Source organism: Chenopodium quinoa, unplaced genomic scaffold (genome assembly GCF_001683475.1).
Source record: "Chenopodium quinoa cultivar QQ74 unplaced genomic scaffold, ASM168347v1, whole genome shotgun sequence".
Lineage (NCBI taxonomy): Eukaryota > Viridiplantae > Streptophyta > Magnoliopsida > Caryophyllales > Amaranthaceae > Chenopodium > Chenopodium quinoa.
In genome coordinates, this window is record NW_018743327.1 from 3,570,599 (window position 1) to 3,593,581 (window position 22,983).

Below are 22,983 nucleotides of genomic sequence, written 5' to 3' on the forward strand. Positions count from 1 at the left end.
TAGTAACTTCAAAACAAAAGAAAAGAAAAGAAAATGAAAAGGAAAGAAAATAAAAAGCAAAAATAAGCAAAACTAAACTATCAAGAAAGCAAAAATAAGAAAATATGAACTAAAGAACCAACTAAGCATCTAAATAATCAACAAAATACTAAACTACAAAATTTGGATTCAAGGGTTTGGATTCTAGGGAGCAAAACACGCATCATCATCACAACAACAAGAAGATCAAGAATGAGCAAACACCATCAAAGAGGAATCAAGAAAGATATCATAGTATAAAGAGGCAAAAGAAACAAGGTGAGTTTCAAGTTTTCAACAACAAATTGGCCACCGAGACAAACCCCTAAGAAAAGGAAACGTTCCCCCAAGTTAATTATAGATACATCTCAACATCCTAACAATACAAAGCAAGCACACATAAGACAAGGGATGGAGGCACATGACACAAAAATGAGGGGACTAGCTACCACTACCACTCGGCTCGGAGCCATCATTGTTATCCCCATCATAGGAAAACCCGGATGGGGGACCATAAGGATCCCATCCCTCGGTGTAACCGGGTGGCCAACCATAATGCCCCCTAAAGTTATCTTGTTGCCAAGGGGAAATGGGAGTGAATTGCTCGGGCAAGGCGAGCGGTAGTGGGTGATCGGGGTGTACATAAGGGTAGTTAGGATCACCCTTAAAGTCACTCGTACCGGGAACACGGTAATCATAGTTAACGTGCTCATCGGGGAATGAGCGAGTCTCGGTGTTGGACCCTAGGGGTCCTTGCCAATATGGGTACGTGGGTACCCCATCACCCCAAAAAGATGGTATAGGACCATATTGGGGTGGAAAGTAAGGGTAGTTAACCGGGGGAGTGATGTCTCCCCGGTTAACACCCGCATCATACAAATGTTGTTGTTGGAGAAACATACCTTGTTGCATTTCTGAAATCCCTCTCATATGAGAGTATAGGGCCTCAAAGTCTTGATCATACATGCCCTCCAACCGGATTTTCATGCCCTTCATTTAAGCACTAAGGGCATCCAAGTCGGAGTTAGCAAATTGGTGATGTTGCTCTTGATGTTGTTGTTCTTGTTGTTGTTGTTGTTGTTGTTGTTGTTGATGTTGTTGTTGTTGATGTTGTTGTTGTTGCGGCTCTTCTTCCTCTTCTTCACCCATCTCCTCATCATCATCATAGTAGGGAGGGCGGTGACTTTTGGAGACATGCCAAATGTTTGCCACATTCTCGCGGTGGAGAGAAGTCAAGGAGGGGTTAGGGAGATAGCACCAATGTGCGTTATCCCTTAGCCAATCAAACACCTCGTCCTCATCATTCTTTGCTAAGAACTAGATTTTCTTCAATTGCCGGACATCGAGGTAGAGAGAATCAACATCCCCCACCGGAGTGCAAGACGGTAAATAGTGCCCGCTCAAGGTTAGTCACTAGCCTTGTGACCATGCTCCCATAAGGGATCTTGCCGGAATCCTTATCTTGCAATCCTTGGCAATACTTGACAAAAGTGTACCCCAAGTTTATGCAACCTCGGTACTCCGCACGAGTAGCCACCCAAAGAATCCGAAGCTCCAACTAGCTCATCTTCCCCAAGTCTTGCTTCGAAAACACCGAATACCCCAAAAGCCGATGGAGAACCTGGAGACATGGCTGGTACACCTTACTAATCTTGGCATACCGGGTCACAAAATCACCACATCCAAAAATTTCGTCCCACCATGAATTTTGATCATATTCATCATTGAAGAAGAGCTCGGGATCCAAAATATCTAAGTTTGGATCGAAATCTAGAGCCGCATTGAACTCTTCTAGGGATTGATCAAATTGAATGTTGAAGAGCTGAAACCGAACACGGAAGTAACCACCCTCGGCCACCACAAGGTTAACCGTGGCCAAGAACTCCAAAGTCGGTTGAACATAGGTATAGAAGCTCCGGCTCACGAAAGATCCCATGCGAAGGTTGTTAAGCAATTCCCTTAAATTTTCATCAATTCCCAACTTAATCATGTCCGCTTGGAAGTAGTGTCGGGAACGATTTAAGGGAACGGTTTTCTTTGAGTTTGGTGTATCTAGATTTTTGAATGGGGTCGGTAATTCGCAGTTTGGGGATAGGGGTAGGTTGACGAGGTTGTGAGGTAAAGGGGGAAGGAGCGGTTCTTCAATATTTACATTGGTTTTTCGTTTCTTGAGGAGTTTTTTGATGTGTTTAGACATGATGAATTCTAAAAGATAGTAACTCAACAATCCAATCACATTATACCACAATCACCACAAGAAACTCCAACCAACAATTTAGAATGCCTCAATCAAACTCCTTTACTAATACTGTCAAGCAACAACTCACTACCAAGATCGAGCAATCCCAAATTTACATAATCACCACCAATTCAAGTCTACAAATTCATTCCAACCAAACACCAAGCACAAAGGAACCAAGAACCAAAGCTCAAAAATATCAATGTAGCACTACCAAAAATCCGACCTTAACAATTCTCAACAATTACAATTAATTAAGCTTGTAGGGAATATTTCAAGCATTACCCTAAACTTGATCCCCACTGTGATCATACACTTAAGCATGGTGGCGTCCAAAGGGAAGAAAGATAGGCAAAAGAGTCTCCAACAAGATTTAGAAACTTGTAAACCGTTCACAGGGTAAAGGTTACATCCCTTAACGATCTAGGAGATTGTTAACTCCAATAGGTCTGGAACCAAAACTGGAAGTTCGGGGATGAAGGTACAAATCCAATCTAAAAGAGAAAGAACATGCCCTAATAATAGGCCTCTACTTTATTCTTCTCGTATTCATGTGCACTTTCTGACTAACATGCAATCAATAGGTTTACCCTAAACCCGTTTAATCTATGTTGGTTGAATATTAATGCACAAACAAAACTATTATTGGCGATCACTTGAATTATAATCAAATTAACCCTAAACAAGATTATTAATTATCTTATTAAGCATGATTACAAGTACAAATTCCCTTTAAATATGCATAAAAAGTGTGATCAAGCAATAACAATATATATAAAGCAACATAATAATCATAATAATAATAATAATAATAATAATAATAATAATAATCACAATTATAAAAATACTCATGTTAACAATAAAGCATAATAATAGCAAGATCCTAGGCATGATACTAACAAGATTAATAACAATCCCTAGTATGTCACTAAGCAATAAAAATCAAAGCTTTAGCCATAACATGATACTAACATGAATATTAGGAAAGATAATAGGAAGCATCACAGGGATCATAATAAGCATATTTGATATTATAACCTTTACCCTGAACATGATACTAGGAATCATTGTTGTCATTCAAAACATCAAATATCCTAACATGATACTAGGAATCAAAATAACAATCTAGACATGATTTCTATATCATAATATTAATAAAACAATTAAAGCACTTACTTCGATGCCTCGTATCTCTTTCTAATAACAAAATACACAGTAACTTCAAGGAAAATAATAAAATTAAAGAGTTAATTAAATAATTGAAATAGAGAATTAAGAAAGTTTAGACTAGATTTGGGACCAAACCCTCAGAAATTAAACCTTTCACGTTTAGGGCGAAGGCAACTTCAAACTTGACTAGGTGTATCTAGATCCTGTGAATGCGAAATTTTGTTTGTGAGAAGGCTAGTTTAGAATAAGAGAGAGAGAGTTGGTGATTTAAAACGGAGGTTTTAAGAGGCTATTTATAAAGAAAATCAGCTGGATATGATAAAAAACGAATCAGAGATTCGAAAAGAATAAAACACGACGCTATCGCCAAACACGCGCCTGTCGCCAGACGCGAGTCTGTCGCCAGGCGACAGACGTGTCGTACGGCGCTACAATCATTTTTTCCACGCGTTAGTTCTCCCTACCTGAACCTTTTCTGCGGCGACAATATAATATTTGTTAAAAGTTAAGCGTATGAGAGGGTAAAACTATAATTTCCTTAAAAACACTTCTTTTATTCTAATTAAAACTCTTAAAAGTCAATTTATCAATGCTAATCAAATTAGGAATGATAAATCAATAATCAATCCTAATCGCATTAGGAATGATAAATCAATAATAGGCCCTCCTCTAGATCATTGGGCCGCATATAAAGATCAAACCGAGCCCTGTTTAGTAATTTGGCTATAACTTCCTCATTATTCATCGGAATTGGGCTTATAATATATCGTTGGAAAGCTCTTTTCAAACCTGACCCAACTATACTATTATTAGACCCTTGCTGTGGACCAAACCAAACTGGATTGGATGTTTTCTTAAAATAGATTTTCAAAAACAGAGAGAAAGAAAAGAATTAAAAACTAACCGCAACACTAGACTTTCCACACTTTCAGTTCATTCGATTGTGATTCGACGTGAAAGGTACTCATCACTGGGTTTGGATTTGGGGAGACACAAATGGGTGTCTACAAAGCTACACAAACATCAAACAACAAAATGTGAGGCAATAATCACTCATCATACATCACAAATAACCAACCAAAATCCAATTTCAACCATCAAAATCACTAAAATACATACTACTACTATTCATACCCATGAACTACCTAAAACATGCAATTATATGGTATAATAAATCAATTAACAGTAAGAGAAGATGATTATACCATACAAGAAGCAACTTAGAGCAAGCTTTGGCCACCAATTTCCACCCACACGAAAATTCCCCAAATTAGCTTCAACAATGGAGGAGAGAGAATGGTGGTTGTTATGGATGAAAGGTAGTATGAATTTTGTTAAAAATGGAAGAAATGTAAGAGGATTTGATGATTTTTAATGGAAATTTGGAATAATTTGAGTGAAAATTGATTGACGTGGGTAAGGGTATGGCGTGGCCTAGATGAGGGTGAAGGTTTAAGAGTGAGTGAGAAAGAGGGTGAAAGGGAAATGAGGGAAAAGAAAGAAAAGATAAGGCTCGACTGGGGGGTAGCGCGCCCGCGCAACCTGGCAGCGCGCCCGCGCACGGGCTAGGCGCGCCTGCGCTAGCTGATGCCCTTCATGCTTTTCTCCTTAGTGCGTTCATGTGTGGGTGCTTCGATAATTATCATTCCGGGATTTTTGAACCCATCGTAACAATTAGTTTCTAAACATGAAGGATGTAGGTTCAACACCCCTAAAATAATGGTAGGACCACAATGAACTCACCAAGTTCAAATTTTCTTCAAACTTAAGCACAAATTTCCTATCTTACCTCGCTAACAATTCTTACCCCTTTTACCTCAAAATTTCGATAAAATCAAATATAATCACATCAAAAACCGCGAAACACCATTCCATTGCTCGTTCTCACTTGATGTAATCCAACTCCAAGAATTCAACCTATAAATCCAAAATAAAAACAAGTGAAAGAAAAGAAAAGAAACTAAAAGAAAGAAAATTAGGAAAAATGGAAATCAAAAGAAAAGGTTAGAAATCTCCGGGTTGCCTCCTGGGAAGCGCTTGCTTATGGTACTAAGCTCGACCCTTCCTCCAAATCATGGAGGGTCAAAGAACACCACCTTCTTAAAAGTGGCGGAAGGAGAAAATTTCTCTTCAATTTCTAGCAACTTCTCGTTTTTGCTTGATGAGACTTCATTCGATGACTCCTCAAAAGCAAGCTTCTCTTTCCATAACCTCATTCTTTTTCTCTTTTTCCTAGAAGCTCATGCTTTTTTATTTTCCTTGTTCCTCTTTGTAGATGGTTTCACACCATCAACACTCTTAGGATCATCATCCTCCTCTTGAGGGTAGAGCTCAAACCAATGAGAAATGTCAGTCTCCTCCCCATCTATGAGCTTGGGAAACTCCTTTTTCTCTTCACTAACCTTCTTGCAATCAAAACTCAAAAGCGCATCATCACAATCTTCAAGAATATCGTTAGTTGAAGAATCAATCATACAAACATTATCAATGGAGAGAGGGGAATTAACACACATGGTTCCTTTCACAAAAGACAAAAACTCATGCATTGGTTTTAGCTCGAAACTTTCCTCATTGTTACCAACTCTAAAAGTAATACGACCTCCCTTAACATCAATCAAAGCTCCCGAGGTGGCTAAGAAAGGTCTCCCTAAGATGATAGGAATGTGTTCATCTTCCGCAATTTCTAGCACAATGAAATCGACGGGATTTGTGAATTCTCCTATCTTAAGGGGAACATCCTCAACTCTTCCCTTTGGGAACTTAATAGATCTATCGGCTAATTGAAGGGTCATGTTGGATGGTAGGAGCTCACCTATCTTAAGTCTCTTGAAGACAGAATAAGGCATGATACTCACACTAGCACCGAGATCACAAAGGGAATTTTGGAACAATTTTCCTTTGATTTTGCAAGGAATGGAGAAATTCCCGGGGTACAGTCTTTCAACTTTTGGGGTAAGTAATTATGGATAAAGGCGCTACAACAATCCCCCAACTTCACCAATTCCACCATATTGCAATCTCTTTTACCACTCAAAATTTCCTTAAGAAACTTAGCATAGTTTGGCATTTGTTCTAAAACTTCGGTGAAAGGAATAGAAAGATGAACTTTCTTAAGCATCTCAATGAATTGTCCAAATTGCTCATCCAATTTGTGCCTATTGAAATTTTGGGGGTATGGAAGTTTGGGCTTATAAATCTCATCTTTCTTCTTCTCTTTCACCTTTGGTTCTTCATTAGATTTCTCACTCATCTTGCTAGACTCCTCATGCTTATTCTCTTCGCTCGAATCACTCTCCTCTTCGCCTTCCTTACTTTTCCTAAGGACACTCTCTTCAAGGACCTTACCACTCCTAGTGGTGATAGAACAAACCGGTTCCTTAGGATCAATTCCTTGGGAGGGTAAAGAAGATGGCCTGGCACAATCTTTTAAAGGGTTAGCTAGTTGAATGATTTGGTTCTCAAGCATCTTTCCATGAGTTAATAGGCCATGAAACATTTTGCCACTAGATGATATGTAATCGTCCAACTTCTTGGCTTTTGATCTACCATGAAATTCTCTAGCCTACTCATAGATTGAAATTGTTGATCATAGGAATCATCACTTTGGCATTGAGTTATTGGAGTAAATTTGGGTGAGGAACCCCTTTGAGCATCATTTTGAAAATTTCCTCTACTGTAGTTACTCCAAATACCCTTACCAAGATTTTGGCTGGAATTTTGACTATGATTACCATAACCTTGGTTATGATCCCCAATTAGCTTTGATCATTACAACCAAAGTTGTTGTGGTTACCACGAAACCCTTGGGTTACTTGGTTCCTATAACTACTATTTTTTTTATAATTATCGTAGCTCCCATGGTTGTGATAGTTCCTATTTCTAACATTCTTTTGAGCATTAAATCTAGATCCAAAATCACTATTAACAACAAAATTCACATGCACATTTTCATTTTCATCATATTCATCACATCCATCACAAGGAACATTTGGAAAATTAGAAGAATCATGATCATTGCTCCCGCATAAATCACAAACCAAACATTCTCTAATCATGCAACAAGAAGCGAAAAGAGGGTTAGAGTAAGAAGATGTACCTCTCCCCTTAAATTGGGAGGGAAGACCTTGTGCTTGTGAAGATTAATTTTCAAGCTTAGCTTTGATAGAAGCCACCTCCTTCCCTAAGTCCAAAAGTAGAGTAGACAATTTATTGATGGCATTGACTTGATCAACCGAGGCACACTCGTTTGTTGACTCTTCCTCAACCTCTTGCCAAAACATGTAGTTCCTCACTACATCATCTATCACATCAACAACCTCTTCCACCGTCTTGTTCATGATTGGGCCTCCGGCTCTCGCATCAAGACACGATTTGCCTTGAGGACTCAACCCTCCATAGAAAATTTTAATGATTTGATAGGTTGGGCCGCCATGATGGGGACATTCTCTTTGATACTCCTTATATCTCTCCCAATCTTCATACAAGCTCTCACTAGGTTTTTGCTTGAAACTTTGGATCAAAGTCCTTGCCTCCGCCGTTTTCTTTTGGGGGTAGAACCTAGACAAGAATTCCTTGGTAACTTCATCTCATGTTCTAAGAGAATTCCACTTGATCTCCTTGTCTAACCATTCCAAGGCTCGACCTATGAGATAGAAGGGGAACAACTTGAGCCGGATAAACTCTTGAGAAACACCATTCACTTTAATAGTGTTACAATATTTCTTGAACTCTTTGAGATGTTTTGGCGGACTCTCACTCTTAGCCCCACTAAATTGTCTCCTTTCGATCAAAGTGATCATGGCCGGTCTTATTTCAAAGTCGTTCGTCGGTGTTGTTGGCAATGCAATCCCACTTTCAAACCTATATGCACCGGGAATTCCCAATTCCTTCAAGGCAACTCTTGGATTATCTCCCATGCTTACTTGATCCTCCTCTTCTCTTTCTTGGTGAATTTCTTCTCTTGGAGAGCTTGGACTCAAAGAACGATTAACAACCCTTATCCTTGTTATTGTTCTCTCGATTTCCTGATCAAAAGGAACTAAAGTCCTTCCTCTTATCCTACGCATACAAAAAACTCAAATGAAATATCAATAGCACGGCTACAAATGTAGCCTAAAGAGAAAAATCTTTTTGTATTTTTGAGATTAAGTGAAATAGACTCAACAACAATAGCAAACAACTACGCCATTCCCCGGCAACAGCGCCATTTTGATCTAGGGCGGGGACTAGGTCGTTGAAAACTAATCTACCCTCGGTCAAAACAAAATTTGTAATCTCTCAACATACCCCTATACCAAGCATATAGTAAGTCAAGGGTTGAACCACTAGGAATGGGAGGTGAATGTTGATGTCAAAGCTAAGCTATTTCGAAGCAATGAAGTGAGGTGTGTATATTCCAAACAATCAAACAATCAAAATGAAATCAAATTTATCAAGCACTAGGGTTAGGATCCGCATATACTCGGAATGGATATAGCAAATTGGGATTGGAGATGACTAAGTCGAGTGTTGCGAGGGAAAATCAATAAAGCAATCAAGAGAGTAAGGTAGGCCAATCTCCTAGAGATCAAGCTAGCATCAACTACGAGAGACTCTAACTAGGAACCTTGCAAGCCTACTCAATCGACAGAAGCAAGCAACAAATCAATTTTCCGTATTAGTGCGAGCTTACAATGCATTCTAGTGTAACAATCAAAGTTAGCTACTCTTCAATTAATCACACACATGCACTTAATCAATCAACCTTTTTAATCACAACATCAACTCCATCAATTTCCTCCAATTAACATCATTTCATTACTCATATATGCTTCACCATTCCCCTAGCAAGAGAACTACTCACAATCCATTGAAATTAAGATCAAAACTAAGCTAATCAACAATTTCATCATCATTATATCAATAAAACTAATTCAATCACAAATTCAATTCAAACTTGAACAATCAACAAAGCAATTGAAATGATAAGCTAAAGATTGCATTAAAGTAAAATAAATCCTTACAAACTTGCTTCAATTCAATGGAGAACATGCTAGAATTACCAACCTTCAATCATCAATCAAGAACTTCTCTCTCTACAATCTAGAGTTTCTCTCTCTAAAATTCTAATTCTAATTCTAGTCTAATTTCTAAATAAAATTCCTCTTTCTAAAAATACAATGAAAATCTATATATAGTAAACTAACTAAGAGAAGTTAGTTAGATCGTCCCCAAATAAGCCCGTACAAGCGCGACCAACTATAAGGGAGAGCGCGGCCGCGCAAATCTGGGTACGAAACAGAGACCCAGATAGGCGCGCCCGCGCCCGAGAGAGGTGCGCCCGCGCCACCAGGCCGCGCAGCCACGCCATAGCCGCGCGCGCCCGCGCCTGGGAACATGGCAGCCCTCTTCCCTATCATGCCAATGCTCCTCGTGTGTTCCACTTAATGCTCTTGATAAACACGGGACCTTGCAATTTCTAAACTCCATGTTTGTGGGTTCAACACTAGAAATCATGCCCCCACGGCTTGAATGCGCAGCTTAAGGAGTTTAGGAACTTGCACTTCTCCATGCTTGAGCTTCAAATGGCGAACATTAGACATCCTAATCAATTCCAAACTTGGAAAGAGGCCTTGGGAAACTTGGATAACGACCTTAACCTGAAAATTAAAGGAAAAACAAGCAAATAAAAGAGAAAATAACAAAATAAACCAAGAAATGCATAAATAAAGAAATCCAACTAAGAAAATGCAAACTAAAAGAAATAAAGAAGAAAATTAAGGAAAAGCTAAGTAACAAAGCTATAGAATAACATGAAATTCACCCTAAAAAGAACCAAATGAGTGCCATAAATGACACTCATCACTCATACCCATAGAAATTCAAATCACCTTCCCAATTATTATAAGAACCCTAAAAATAAAATTATTATCCATGGATGAGAATTAAAATCCCAGATTATTGGCAAAAACCCAGAAATTTGGGACATACTCTCACTGATGGATTTTAAAAACGTACGGATTATTATTATTATTATTATTATTATTGTTGTTGTTGTTGTTGTTGTTGTTGTTGTTGTTGTTGTTGTTGTTGTTGTTGTTGTTGTTATTGTTATTGTTATTGTTATTGTTATTGTTATTGTTATTGTTATTATTATTGTTATTATTATTGTTATTATTATTATTATTATGATCATCATCATCATCAACAATAACAATAACAAAAGTCATACAACCTACAATAAATTAGTGGGAAGCCGAGATACAATCTGGGCTCCCACTCTTCTAGCTATAGCAAAGTTTACCCTAGTGAAGATATAAACTGTCGCACGAGCCTCAATGTCTTGCGTCGTCGAGAACCTTTGAACCCGCTTCAACAAGCTAACAGCCTCCTTCTCTAATTTCCCAAGAGAAGAAAAGAAAAAAAAGGAAAGAAACCATATTCTCTTGACAACGAGCTTCATATTTAACTCGCTTCTAATAAGCCGCATCAGCCACAACCCGTCTAGAAACAAAGTCAGCTAGCCCTGTCTGTGTCAAAGGAGAAGACCTTGTGAAATCGATACATACATCACGACCACAATCCCATGAATAAAGTAACACATCAGTAGGTCTGAGGGCCCTGTCATTCCCTTTAGACAATCCTATGTAAACCTCTTTATTATTATTATTTTTTTATAACATCATCATCATTATTATAAAATATTAACAAACCTACGAAGCCAATCAATTTACAAGAAATTAGTGAGGAGCAAAGATACAATTTGGGCCCCCACTCCTCTAGCCATAGCAAACCCGATCCTGCTGAAAATGCGAGCAACTACACGAGCACCTATATCCCGAGTCCTTGTAAACGCCTAAATAATAATAATAATAATAATAATAATAATAATAATAATAATAATAATAATAATAATAATATTATTATTATTATTATTATTATTGTTATTGTTATTATTGGTGTTGTTGTTGTTGTTGTTGTTGTTATTAATGACAGTAATAACAATGATATTATCACTAAAAATAACAATATTCTATCCATGTTTTAATAAGTGTTACACTCACCAAATGTGGTTGTGTTTTAATAAGTGTTACACTTCCATTTTTTAGCAAAAAACTACATTTTAATATTATATCTTCTCCTTTTATGGTCTTGTCCAAACCCACTACTTTTTTATTATTTCCTTACTATCACATTCATTACTTTAAATAAACTATTAATCTCACTATCTTTCTTTTACAATTTTTTAATGCTACAACTATCCCACTTACCTCTTATTTTATTTAAGTCAATTAAATTGTCTACAAATTTGTGTTGGTCAAATTGTAACATGTATTAAAACACGAAAGATGTAATAAATTTCTCGATCCGAGCTTGAACCAAAGTCTCAATCAGAAATAACTTGAGACTCAATTCAACCTATAATAACATGACTCAAAATGACCCAACCTAAACTTGACTCAAAGTCCGACTCGATACCTGACCCAAATTAATCTAGTTACCATTGACTAGGCGAAACATAATCCAAAATGACCTGACCAGAACCCGACCTCATGATATACTAGAAACGAAATAACCTAACCGAAACTACCCAATTAAGAAGTCTACCAGTATTAACTATAAATCGGTTAAAAAATCCGTACACCGGTCAAAAAAATTATACATCAGTCAACACTTGACAACATAAGAAAAATTAGAGTTAATCATTTGGGCTAAAAAATTTGTGCCAAAACCCGTTATTTTAGACCAAAACTAATGAGCTTTCAAAACAAAATATTAACTAAAATGAACTTTTAGGTTTCCAAAACCCAAAAAAAAAATTGACTCGGACCGTGTGCTAGAATCCGACTCCTTTTTATATATTAGATTCCCTTTAGATGCTTTCTTAGAGTTTAGTTTATGTTTTCTAAGCTTGAGGTGCCATTATTGTGTTACTATCAGTTCAGTGTTCACTAGGGATTCTCCTTGTAATCAAACTAAAGCTCTTCAAAGGGTGAATGATTAATGAAATTGTAACACCCCCAAATTACTCTCCAATAATAATGATACAAAACATGATTAAGAGAGTAGCTTAGGAGCATTACCGCCACGTGATTACGTAAGGCTTTTCAAAATACAAAGACTTGCAGCGGAAAAATACATACTTAACTCTTGTTAAATAATAATAGTAATAATAGTTTTCAAAACTTAACCGCATGAGAACTCTTCATACGAATCGTCAACCATGAAATCTAGACTAAGTGATTATTGACCTTTGTTCCCAATGCAACATTTAGATCACGTTGACTCATCATCGTCACTTATATACTTATCATAAGTGATAAGTAGGGCCAAGCCAAAAACAAAAGAGAAATACACGTTAACAAAATGCTAAGTACATACCAAGGCTAGATATGTAATTCATCAATTTATTTAATTAAACATGTTTTCGTAAGATTTAGCATTTGTAAATAATATATCACTATTCAAACCTTCCATGAATAGAAATTCCATATTTAGAAACATTCCAAAATCAATGACTTTCCAAAAGTAGATTCCAATAGAAATGGAAGATCAACATACATTTTCGTAAACCATTTTCCAACCTAAGTGTGCACAGCCCTCAAGCTAGTAACTCATTTACATAATCTATACTCGAGGAAAGACTAGATCATACAAAGCTCATAGTCTTAGCATTTATCTCCGCATAGTGGGAGTCAAGAAAAATCCAATAAACACCTTTGATAAATCAATCTTCCAATTGCCATGTATGGGATGATTAAAATGATAATATTTCTCCTTTTAAACAATTTGGTAAACAAAGTAAGTTAACAACAAGCTCATAAAGCATTTAAATATTTCATTTTGAACAATCATTTTTATTGAAACATGCTTATAGAATTTAGATTATAAACATTTATAAATCATTGTTCAACATTCAAACATAGTGATCTTGGGATAGCTCAAGTGGTTAGAGCTCCCCTCCCGATTCCAAGAGATCTTGGGATCGATTCTCATTCCCCGCCATTGTGGCTCTCTAAACACCAAAAAAAAAAAAAAAAAAATCATTGTTCAACATTCAAACATAGTTCATCATTTAAAACATAAAACACATTAGCATATAATACGTACCTTGATCTTTCATACAACCATATGAAACCTCTAACATCAAAATTGATACTTCCCTTCAATAAACCAATAAGCGTAATCAATATTTTTTGAACAAACAATATAATATATTGACTCAAACTAATTGTGCATGAGCAATTGCTTTAACCATTTTATAAAATTAATACTACCTCCGTTAATTATTATGTGCAACTTTGGAATATTTTATATCTCACAAATAATATCCCAAAGTTGCACATAATAATTAACGGAGGTAGTACTTGTTTTTGTAAATGAATCTTTAAACTTTATCACTGTTAGATGATGATGATGATGATGATAATAATAATAATAATAATAACAATAATAATAACAATAACAATAAAATAACTTATTATAAATGTTAAAGTACATAAATTAAACCAGTAAAAGTAATATAAGCATGAGGATTGGGCTCACCTACTCTTAATGGGTCAAAATATCATTAGAATCAATTTATATTGGTAGGATTTAAGGATTTTAGTTTTGGTTTTTATGAAAAAGACCAAACTTTGGTCTTGGTTTGGAGGGGGACGAAAGAATAGAGGGAAAAGGTGGGTGCAAGGAGGTGGTTTGACGGTGGATGGAAGTCCGCGTCAACCAGGGGCGAGCGATGGCTAGGGTGCGAGGCCTGGTGGTGGTGGTGCGCGGCCAAGGAGGCGCAGCGGAGAGAGAAAGGCAATAATTTAGGGTTTCTTAATTGGGTTTAATTTCTGAAATTTTGTGGGCATTATTACAATTAAAATTAAGATGAAATTAGCTTGGTTTCTTGCTCTATTTATAGGTGAAAATGGTGAAGAAATCAGTTTAAGCTTCAATGTTGATTGGTTGATTTGGGTGGTGCATCTAATGGTTGAGAAGAACTTGATAATGGTAATGGAGTAGATGAACTCCAAGTGTATTTATAGTCTAGGGGAGGTAACATTTCAGGAGGTAAATTGGAAGAAGCTTCCATGGTTATGGTGCATGAACATCACGTTGATGTTGTTGATTGGGGAAGATGGGGTGGGTTTCTATTTTATTTTTCCTTTTATTTTGTGGCTACAAAAATCTGATTTGGGTTATACTTTGTAAGTGAAAAATGGACTTCAAAACATTCTTATGGGCTAGAGAAAAATGATAGTAAGTCAATGGCCTAACAACTATGGTCATGATTTAGAAAATAGTTTGGACTCATAGAAATTTTTATCATTTTAAAGTCTTAAAATAATAACTTTATAAATAAAGTTTAGCAAAATATAATTTGCTTAATAAATCACTTTGAAATCACAAGAGTTTAGAAAATATTTATAAATAAATAACTCAAAATATCTTAGAGAAAACACCTTAAAATAAGGTGTATAATATAATAAATTATGAGATTTGAATAAATAAAGGTGAAAATCTTTTAAGAAAATAACTTTTCTATAAGGGAAGTTACTTAAACCCAAATTAAAACATATTAAAATCTAACAAATATGATTAAAATTAATTAGATAGGCTTAAAAATATGGGGTATCACAGAAATCTTAAGCCTTCTACCAAGTGTTGTCTTACTTTTATGCTTGTTTGTTGTTAGAAATTTATAGATATTGTGTCTTACTTGCATAATAGATCCCCTCCAAACAACCTTGATGAATTAAGCACTTGTGGTTCGGATCCGCTTATGCCCGCCTTGAAGTATCGGCCGTCACAAGCAACCACCCGTACTCCGTTGCCCAAATAGACGTGAGTGCTCCTTTGATTTAATTGTCCGCTTGTGTTGCTTTGTGCTCACAAGTCCCTCTTCCGCTTAAGGCTAGCGTTCTTGCCACCAAAGGCTAGAGCGCACCACACGTTTTGGGGTCCAAATTCCCAAACTGTGACAGTTGGTATCAGAGCTAGGTTCCAAACCTCGTCGCAAGCAACCTGTTTAGGCACTAGGAGGGCTACACGAAGATGGACTTCATAGAAGAAAGGCTGGCTTGGCTCGAGGAGAAGGCAGACGAATGGTCCCAACTCCAAGTCGTGGTACACGAGCAAGCCGAGCAAATTGTGAAATTAATGGAAGATAGAGATGCTCTCCGCGAATAATTGCAATTTGTTCAAGGTCAAGCTGATGAAGCACTTGAAAAATGTGCTACCCTTATGCGCGATGTGGGAAGAGACGCACTTGGTGTTGGTGCGGCAAAGATCAAGCCGCCCAAACCTCGCAACTACAGTGGCGCTAGAGATGCTAAAGAAGTCGAAAACTTCCTCTTCGACATGGAGTAGTACTTCTGAGTATGTCAATTGAGTGACGATCAGAAAGTGGATACTGCCATCATGTACTTGTCTGAAGATGCTAAGATTTGGTGGTGCACCAAGCATGCAGACATCAAAGCAGGAAGGATAAAGATATATACATGGGAGGAGTTTAAAGAGGAACTCAAAGAACAATTTTACCCCGACTACACAACCTTTGTTGCTCGGATGAAGTTGCTGGAGTGCCGCCAGAAGGGCTCTCTTTGCGAATATGTGAAGGAATACTCGGTGATAATGTTGGACATCACAGACATGAACGAGAAAGATAATGTGTTCAACTTTGTCAATGGGTTAAAGGAATGAGTGCAGCGAGAGATTTTAAGGCAGAAGATTGATACCCTCACTACTACTATGTGTGCTGTTGAGAGATTGATGGACTACTCAGTCAAGAAGGGCCGTTAATCCGAGAATGATTCAAGTGGGACGTCAACACGCTCTAACAGCCCAACTCCAAGTTCTCCAAAAGGTACAGAGAATGGCTCTCGAGTATCGTCCAACACCGTTAATACATACCATAGAAGAAGTGGAGGAGGTGATGCCCAGAGATCAACATTTACCCCCTCCCAAAACTCCGGAAACTCAAAGGTCGGCACGTCCTCGGCAAACACAAGGCAGATAAATTTCATTCTTTGTCGAGGCCCGCACAAATGGTGGGAGTGCGATTGCGATCATAAAAAAGAGCTTGACAAGATCCAGAAGAGATTGTCATCCATGTCTGTTCAGGAGGCCCTAAGAGAGACCAGCAACGATGAGGAGCCCATATGCAAGATGGGTTCCATGTACCAAATGAGTGTTATGTGAAAGGTAGCACTTGAGGAAGAACTAGAAGTCCGATAGCTATTGGCAATGCAAGTGATGGAGCCAGAGAAAAAGGCGAGATCGAAGAAACAAGCTCGCGCTAGAGACACCGAGATGCGGGAGATGAAGCCCGATGAGTCGTCAATATCCAAGATACACCCCCGCCAAACTCAAAAACAGACACCCGATTTGAAGCAAAGAGCAACGAGCCTAGAGACACCATAGAGGCACCAAAGGAGAACCTCCCAAGAGAGAGGGAAAATAGTGGTCGAGCAAACAACGAAGGTCACGTGTAGGGGATCAAAAAAACAATGGTCACCCAAGAGGCACTAGCCATAACTTGAAGCTCACCACCACAATCACAAGGAAGCAGCTCCCCAATAGATGATTGTGGAAGCAGCACTCCCCCAGAACTCAACAGACACCACTCTTAAGAGGAAATTTAGAGATGAAGCTCTCAACAAGTTGTTCGAGCACAACAACCCCAAAGACAAGCTCCTCGACAACAACGAATATCCAGCTCTAGAGTCAACAAAGATTCAAGAAATCAGTCGCATTAACGGTGCACCAGAGACTCAAGATAGTTAGAATTTTCTAATTTAGGTTGTAACTCTACTTATAAGTCGACGAGGTCATCGACAACTTAAGTGGGGGAGGATGTTAGAATCTTACTCCTTTTTATGTATTAGATTCCCTTTAGATTCTTTCTTAGAGTTTAGTTTATGTTTTCTAAGCTTGACGTCTCATTATTGTGTTACTGTCAGCTCAGTGTTCACAGGGATTCTCCTTGTAATCAAATTAAAGCTCTTTGGAGGGTGAATGATTAATGAAATCTTAAGCCTTCTACCAAGTGTTACCTTACTTTTATGCTTGTTTGTTGTTTGACCTTTACAGATATTATGTCTTACTTGCATAATAGCTCCACTCCAAACCAACTTGATGCATTAAGAACTCGTGGTTCGGACCCGCTTGTGTCCGCCTTGAAGTATCGGCCGTCACAAGCCCCGAGCACCCGCACTCCGTCGCCCAAATAGACATGAGTGCTCTTGTGATTTAATTGCCCGCTTGTGTTGCTTTGTGCTCACAAACCCCCTCTTTCGCTTAAGGCTAGAGTTCTTGCCGCCAAAAGGCTAAAGTGTGTTGCACGTTTTGGGGTCCAAATTCTCGGACCGTAACACCGTGTCTAAAATTATATGTAATACCTTGTATTTTTATACGTAAATTAAAATAAGTATTTGGAGAAGTATTTAATTAAAAATAATTGTTTATTTAAAGTATTTTAATTATTTATTTTAAATAAGTTTGAAAATAATTATAAAAGGAAAGTTTACTTAATTAACTAATGTAATTAAGTTGGGGTTTAATTTAACGAAAGTTTTAGTTTAGTACAGTTTTATTAGGGATGGGATTAGGAAAATTAAAAGAGGAAAGTTAGGGGAAAAGGGTTTGCAGAGAAGGGGTATAAATATCCCACTTATGAGGCAAATCAACTTTGCCCAGAGTGGAGAAAACCCAAAGTAAACTTCTCTCTCCTTTCTCCTTATTTTCTTTCTTTTTCTTTCTCCTTTTTCCCCTTCCCATTTTCTTTTTTTCAGTTGCTCCTCCCCCCACCACTGCCGACCATCGGCAGCAGGTGGCCGCCGGCAGCAGGCAGCCACCGGCGCTGGCAACCAGCGTGGTGGCTGCCACTACTCTCCCCCTCACTTTTTCGAATGTGGAAAAAAAAAATTAATCTTTACTGTTAAAAACTAATCTAGGCTTAAATCTAATTGTTAATTATGAATTTTGGGATTTGATTTTGATGTTTGGTTATAAGTATTATGTTAATTATTTTTCAGATTATGTTTTTAATTAAAAAGCCTCAATTTTTGAAACCCTAGGTTCTTGATTTGTAAATTATTGAAGGGTTATGATTTATAATGATTTAGACCTTTGATTAAAGTGTTTTAAGGCTTAATTACAACAAGTTTTAATCAAAATATAGTGCTGAAATTTTTAGTAAAGCACGTAAAATCAAGTTTCTATAAGAAATTTTAATTACCAATTAACTGGGATTAAATTATGATGTTTAAAATATAATTTCAGCTTGTTTTAATTAAATTATGAGGGGTTTTATAATAGTACATATTGCTGGAAATTTGTGTAAAGTGGATTCTAATACTCTTCTATAATTCTAAATTGTAGGAGACTTTGAAGTGAGTGATTTTTATTAGTCGTGGCGATTCTAAGATCGTATACAAGGTACGTTCGCGTACTTGGCATAATTATGTAAATATAGCATGCTAAATGTGTTTGATTGACTACAAATAGTATCATGCTAGGTTTGAATTGGAAATTATGATTTGGATGTTATTGATGATTGGATTATGAAGCATGATTTATTTGGTGATGGATTATTGAATGGAAATTAATAGTTTGGAATATTATTTATGAACCACATATTTATTTATGACATTTTAGGGAGCATGTTTAATTAAACTAAATGTTTAATTTGGTTTGGAATATTGAAAAGGAATTTTATTATGCTTCATATAATTTTTATTGATGCTATAAGCATGAGGAAAGAGCTATATAAGTGTCTATGTACACGAGGAATAAATTGTATGTTGGTGCCTTAGTGCACTTAAGGTGTTTTTAACACCGAGGGATAGAAATTTGTGGCGCTTTATGTGTTTAAGGTGTCATTGGCACCGAGGTAGAATTAAAAAGGATTCAATATCAAATATTGTGTGGTCACTAATTATTCAAGAATTAAATTGGTATATTTGATTGATTGAATAATTATTGTTGATTGAATGATTATGGTTGAGAGTCATCACCAAGTTTAATAATTTGTAAATAACGTAAAGTGAATGAGATTACGCACCAAAACTCTTGGAACGTATATACCTTGAGTATGAACACGTGGGGGGAGTTATGGGGTTTTATATTTAACCATAACTTCTACTGGAGTACAGGACGTTGTACATTCCTTTTCTTATTATTATGCGCAGGAATTCCGCCACTTACGAGTGGTTATTGATGCTGGCACGGTTAGCTCCCGTGTTAGTAACCTCAAATTTATATAGGGGAGGTTGAGTGGGAAACCCGTTTGATGCGTAGTCAACATTAAATAAAATATGTAGTGTCTAGTTAGAACTGTTATTGAATGTTGTATGCTTGAAACACAGGTGCAACGAGGTAAGTCGTGTGTTGATAGGAAATTATATGTTAGTGTGTTAATTACGCTTATGTACTCAGCTTTGCTGATTGTGTGTTTGTTGGCCTTGTCATTACCTTGGCCCCATGATGACCCATTTTTAATGGAGAGTAGTGGAAACAAGTAGAGATAAGCTTTTCAGGTGATGAAGCATTTTCATGAATGGGCATGAGTGAAGAGCGAATATGCTAGTTTCTATAAGTATATGAATGTGTTATTACTTTAATTATTTATGACTTTATTTATTACATGTGACTAACGAGAAGGGTTTTGAATTTCGGTTTTTGTTTTAATAAGGGCCTACAGTGGTTCCAAGTTGTAGTTGACTTTATTTTATTTTGTTTGACTTTACTTTCGGTGTTTGATTTTAAATGTTGACTTGGTTTGAAATGTTTTGAAATCAGTCTTCCGCTGTGTGTCTTGGATAGTTGCCTTAACCGTTACACGGTGGCGGTAATGTCTTAGATATTCCTATTTAAAGTTTTAAACAGGGCAAAACAAGTATTTTAAAAGGAAATAATTTCTAGGGTGTTACATTATATTCTACCCAAACCTGAAGTTTTTTCTAGCTAATTGGGTTTGGCCAGCTTTGAGAAAAATGTAAAGGAACCACTACTTCTAAATTAATGTAGATGGTGAGATTCAAACTTGTGACCTTTAGATATAACACTAAAGTGAATCACCATCTCTCACAAGTTGAGTGAGCTTAGCTGCAAATGTAGTTGGTGATGTTCGAACTCACGACTTTAAAATCACAAGTGAGTTCTTCCACCAACTCTACCAAGCATGATTGATGATGCAAACAAAAAAAAAAAAAAAAAAAAAAAGGTGAGTATACTCACTTGTCCACAACCTATCCGTATACTCACTTCCTTTTTCTCAATCATACGTGGGAAGGTGTAGAGCAAAACTTTTAAAAATAAAAACAAAGATACAACATTGTCGTACAATATGTGCAAGAAAATAATTTATAACAAACCAAAAAGGAAAATGTAGAATGGATAAAGACGAAAGGAGTAACAAGTGCAACTAAATTAAAATCTATAAAAAACTGAGATATACTAAAATGATTAAATTATTCTTAAAAACATTATAAAAAATAATTATAAAAGGCATACCACTTGATGAGTTAGTCGAATCAATACATCATTAGTTACATCATCTAAGTCATTAAAATGATTAATTAGAATTTTAAATAGGTATTATGACTTAGTTAAGGCTCCTTCTGTACAGCATTTACACCGGCTTGCTAAATGGAATTATTACTTATCATTCTCCACTAACCAATAATGCTTAATGTAAATCCATTTCCTTTAAAGTGGTTGGTTTCCAATTCTTTTCTTAATCTAACCTTAAATTATACTCGTACTTGGTACAAGTATTTTGGAGTGGACTATTATAGTTTACTTGTCATGGAGATACGAAGGCATTTGCATATTTCAACCGCCTAACTCACCTCCCTTTATTATACTAGCAATAGATGATGCACGATTGCACGTAATGCCTATTTGATTATTCCTCTTTGGTTTGAAACGTTTTCATTGTACATGTGTGTCCATGTAACACTTTGGTTGATAATATATTTAATTATCAACAAATAAAATTATAACAATTGATGAATATTAATAAATTATTTATTGAGACAATTTCAACAAATATCCGCAAGACTATAGTTATTTTTAAGTATAAATCACAAACATTCTCATTAAAAAAAATCACAAACAATAGCCAAATTAAATTAGATAAACAGTACAAAAAGTCAAAAAGTTTCACTTATTTAAACACAGAGAGAGTATTAAAATGTATGCAATCACCATTAAGAAATTTATACACTTGTATAATATCTTAAAATGAATACTCGAGCTAGCTAAGCACCTCTCATAGGCTTCTATCACAAATGATTAGTCGAAAACTTAAAAAAATGTTATAAGATCTATATATAAATTCAATAATATGAAAATTGTTGCCATATAATAGCTTTAACAAATATTTAAAGCTTATCATGATTATGGCTTGAAGAATATATAAAGAAGAAAAAAAAATTGTGTATGAAAAATCTAATTACTTTGATCATACACTCACACTCTATAAGTAACCCCTAGTACAGTGCCTAAATAACTCTTATTATACTTATTGAGTAACACTTAAATAACAAAGTAACTTTTGAAAGACTAACAATGTAACTCCTATATTTCTAAATAAGTAACCCCTATAACCTTAATAGAGTAATCCCGTGGGGATTGATCACGCAGTGTAAACAACTAGTCAACTACATATAAAAGTTAGTGCACAGTACTAAATTGCTAATCTATAAATAATTGAATAATGAATATAGTGAATTGCTAATACATAATATAAAGTAATTTTATGCATGGTGTTATACTGTTATATGGATGAAAATAATAGAATAATTATTGCATTGGTGATCGAGTTAACAATAACATGAGATTAAGAAAATTTCAAATTGGGAAGTATTGATTACAATGTGACTGTTAATTGATTGGTATGTAAAATTTGGGAAAAACTAGTTCTATTAATCTCAACTTCAGGCCATTTACTTTTAATAACCCAATTATCGTTTATTTCTAAATAATCCCAACTTTAATTGGTGTTATCTTCTAACAAAGTATTATACCAGTCAACAAAGTACTATACCAGGTTACTTGGATTCATGTTAACACGTCATTGATCCAAAAAATAAAAACAAATATACAAAACAAATGTTAAAAAAAAAAAATAACTGGAAAAAAAAAAAGAAATTGAAACCACCCCATCCCATCCCAGCACCACCGCCAACACCACCCTTCTTTATCCCCTCACCCGAAACCATCCTCTTAACGCATACCGAAAACCAATCCCTTCCCCTAGCCCCACCAAAAATCCAACCCTAACCACCTAAAAACCTAGGTTTAAATGTGGTGGTTCGGCACTTGAAACCACCTTAAAAACAAACCTAGGTTTTGGAGTGGTGGTTTCGAGGGAAGGCTGGGCGTGGGGCTATGGTGTTTGTAGCAAGGAGGGTGGGGTTGTGGTGGTTTTGGGGAAAGCAAGGGGTGAAAATGGTGGCTTTAAGGGAAGAGGGTGGGGATGCAGATGGTTTCAAGGGAAGGGGGTGGGGCTGTGGGTGGTTTCAGGGGAAGTTGTGGGATTGTAGGTGGTTTCGGGGAAGATGTGGTTTTCGGTGGGGTTAGGG